At 55.2% G+C, this 3,664-nt stretch overlaps 1 pseudogene; it reads left to right on the plus strand.

Annotated features, from left to right (window-relative positions):
• Positions 1-428: 428 nt before the first annotated feature.
• LOC104525496 (serine/threonine-protein kinase SBK1 pseudogene) lies at positions 429-1,139 on the plus strand (annotated as a pseudogene).
• Positions 1,140-3,664: the final 2,525 nt, after the last annotated feature.

Genomic DNA, 3,664 nt, shown 5'->3' on the forward strand with positions numbered 1-3,664 from the left:
AAGCCTGTCAAGGTCCCTCTGGATGGCATCCTGTCCCTGCAGCGTGTCAACCCAACCACAGAACTTGGTGTTGTCTGCAGACTTGTTGAGGGCGCTCTCAATTCCACTGTCCACGTTGCCAACAAAGATTTTTTAACAGCGCCGGTCCCAACACCGACCCCTGAGGGACACCACTAGTCACCAGTCTCCACTTGGACATGGAGCTGTTGACCACAACTCTTTGAGTGCGACCATCCAGCCAGTTCCTTATCCACCAGGTGGTCCATCCATCAAACCCACGTTTCCAATTTAGAGACAAGGATGCTATGCGGGACGGTGTCAAACGCCTTGCACAAGCCCAGTAGTGGGGAGACCCTTTGCTGCTACAGGCTGCTGTGGGGCAGGTTGGTGGGGCTGGGTGGGGGTCTGGGTGCTACAGCAGCCCCTTCATGGTGGGGTCCGTGCGACGGGTGACGTTACATCTCTCCCCGCAGGAGGGTCTGGCAGAGGAGCTGGTGAAGCGCTGCGCATCCCAGTTGGCCGAGGCCCTGGACTTCATGCACAGCCGTGCCCTGGTTCACCGGGACGTCAAGCTGGACAACGTCCTGCTCTTCGACCGCGAGTGCCGACGGGTGAAGCTGGGTGACTTCGGGCTCACCCGTGTGCAGGGCTCAGCGGTGGGTGCCATGTCTGGCACCTTGCCTTACGCCCCGCCGGAGCTCTGCCTGCTCCAGGGATCTGACACACTGGAGCTGGACTCCAGCCTGGACGTCTGGTCCTTCGCCATCCTGATCTTCTGCCTCTGCACCGGGTGCTTCCCCTGGGCTGTAGCTGCCAGCTCCGACCCCCAGTTTGAGGACTTCAGCGCCTGGCAGGGTGACACGGATGGGCAGGGGGTACCGGTGTCCTGGCGAGGTTTCAGCTCTGGGGCTCTGGAGATGCTCCGGCGGTTGCTGACACTGGACCCTGATCGCCGGAGCCCGGCCATTGAGGTGCAGAAATACTTATCCCTGCCTTGGGTGACATCCCCCAGTCCTGGGGAACCAACACCGAGCAGCTCCTGCTCCCATCTTATGGGTGACACAGGGGAGAGCCCGGGGGGCACCGGAGGATGGGATACTGCTGGTGGGGGGGACGGGGTTCCTGTGCCCCCCCCCTAACGCCCTGGGCCCATGCCAGTAGCCAGCTCCATCCCGGGCTGGTGCTCCTCAGGGATCTCGGTTCCTCATCTGATGCCTGAGGCTTGCAGGGCTGGAAATGGGTTGGAAGCAGAGGAAGGTGAAGCAACAACTTGGGCAGCATCTGGAGACCCCATCCCTGGAACTAGATGCCCAACATCTTCCAAATTGATGTCCCTTGGCAGTGGTGACAACAGTCCACAGCTCTGAGATGCAGAAGGGAAACTCAAGGCAGAAGCATCTCGTGGGATGACAGACAGGAGGAGAGCAATGAATTAATTAGAAATTAAACCTGTTAACGCCCATGCAAGGTCTTGGTGGAGGTAAATGGTGAAACTGCTCAGCAGAGGAACCCAGAAACGCATCTGACCTTGACCTCCTTCCTGCACCTGAGGGATGAAGAGGTTATTACTGGCTGCTGTTAATTAGGAAGGATGCTAAACATTAAGAAGCTGGAGAAACAAGTGTAAGTCCTCAAGGAACGCAGCTGAGCTGGGGTGTGATGGGGCTGGGAGGAGCTGCTGGTGGATCTCTAGGAATTGAGTTAAAATTGGACAAACCTGTGATCTGGATGATTTGCACCATGAAGGGCTGGATGTGTGTTGTCTGATGGTGCAGAAGGATGAAGAGACACAGTGAGAGATGGATCTGGGATGATGAGAGATAGGATGGATCTGGGTGTTCAGGAGGAAGCACACAAGAAAATCAGCTTCAACGATTGCAAATGTTCTCCATCTCCAGCGTGGGAGGGACTGGACAGACTCTGGAGGGGAGTTTGTGGGGTGAGCTCATGGTTTGGAGGCTGGACAAACACCTGCCCAGGCTCAACCAGCCATCTGGTCCCTGCTGGCTTTCCCACCGGGGCCGCTGGCAGCTGGGAGGGGAACAGCGGGGTGCCACAAGCTTTGGCACCTGACCTGGGTGCCACACGGTGTGCGGGCAGGGCTCTGCTGGGGAGCACCATCCTGAGGGGGTCTCCTGTGGTCCTCTGAGGAACCTGCACCTCTGATTTGAGACATGGGGCTCTTGGACCCTTCCACACTCTGTGCCCACCCCTCCCTGGGGGCACTCAAAGGGTTGGAGGATGCTGTGCTCTTCCATCACCAGAGGTTCCATCTCCTGCACCACCAGTGCTGGTGCAAAGTGGAAGGGAAGGGAGAAAATGAGCTGAGATGCTGAAGCTTAATAAAGTTCTTTGTCATTTTGCCTTTTTTTTTTAAACTGTATTTTCCCCTGAACCCGCTGCTTGAGCCTTAAATCCTCCTTTTTCTTCTTGAGGCAGGCAGGGTCTGAACAAAGTGGGTCCAGATATAATGTGTGTGGACACCTTGTGCCCAGGTGGCCAAGAAGGCCAACAGCATCCTGGCCTGTGTCAGCACCAGTGTGGCCAGGAGGACCAGGGAAGTTCTCTTCCCCCTGCACTGGGCACTGGTGAGGCTGCAGCTCGAGTGCTGGGTTTGGTGTTGGGCCCTGACTCCAAGAAGGACATGGAGGTGCTGGAGCGTGTCCAGAGAAGGGCAACGGAGCTGGGGAAGGGTCTGGAGCACAAGTGTGCTGAGTTCACAGCTGAGGGAACTGGGGTTGTTGAGCCTGGAGAAAAGGAGGCTGAGGGGAGACCTTCTGGCTCTCTCCAGCTCCCTGGAGAGGGTGGAGGAGGTGGGGGTGGGTCTGTTCAACCAAGGACCAAGGGAGAGGACAAGAGGAAACGGCCTCAAGTTGTGCCAGGGGAGGTTTAGATTGGGTATGAGGAAGAATTTCTTCACCAAAAGGATAATTGAACATTGGAACAGGCTGCCCAGGGCAGTGGTGGAGTCACCATACCATGTTTGGAGGTGTTTAAAAGATGTGTAGACATGGTGCTTAGGGACATGGTTTAGTGGTGGACTTGGCAGTGATAGGTTTTCAGTTGGACTCGATGATCTTCAGGGTCTTTTCCAACCTGAATGACTCCATGATTCTATGACTATGACTCAGATGTGTCACATCTGGGTGTATCCAGCAGATGCACCAACAGCAAACCCCAGGAACAATGTTAAGGGGTGGCCCCCAAACCAAGCTGAAGCATCATCACATCGTTTCTCCCCTCCTCCTGCCCAGACAGGAGCTAATTTGGATACAAGACGTTAGAGCACATTGGAGGCTTAACTGGTGGGCTCTGGTGATGAACAAGATTGCTCCCAGTTCCTCTTTTGTCATGAACTTTAATGGGAATGACAGAAACACCACCCTGGGAGACAGCGGCACTGATGGAGAGATGCAGCTATCAGGCTCTTAGAATCATTTGGTTGGAAAAGACCTTTGAGGTCATCGAGTCCAACCGTACCTGTCCGCTATGAAACAGCATCTCTGAGCACCTCATCTACCTGTCTTTTAAATGCCTCCAGGGAAGGTGATTCAACCCACCTATAGCCCATTCCAGTGCCTGATAATGCTTTGTGTGAAGAAATTTCTCCTGACATCCAATCTGAAGAAACAGCATCTCTGAGCACCTCATCTACCTGTCTTTT

This window comes from Antrostomus carolinensis, unplaced genomic scaffold, assembly GCF_000700745.2.
Source record: "Antrostomus carolinensis isolate BGI_N321 unplaced genomic scaffold, ASM70074v2 scaffold34465, whole genome shotgun sequence".
NCBI classification, from domain to species: Eukaryota; Metazoa; Chordata; class Aves; order Caprimulgiformes; family Caprimulgidae; genus Antrostomus; species Antrostomus carolinensis.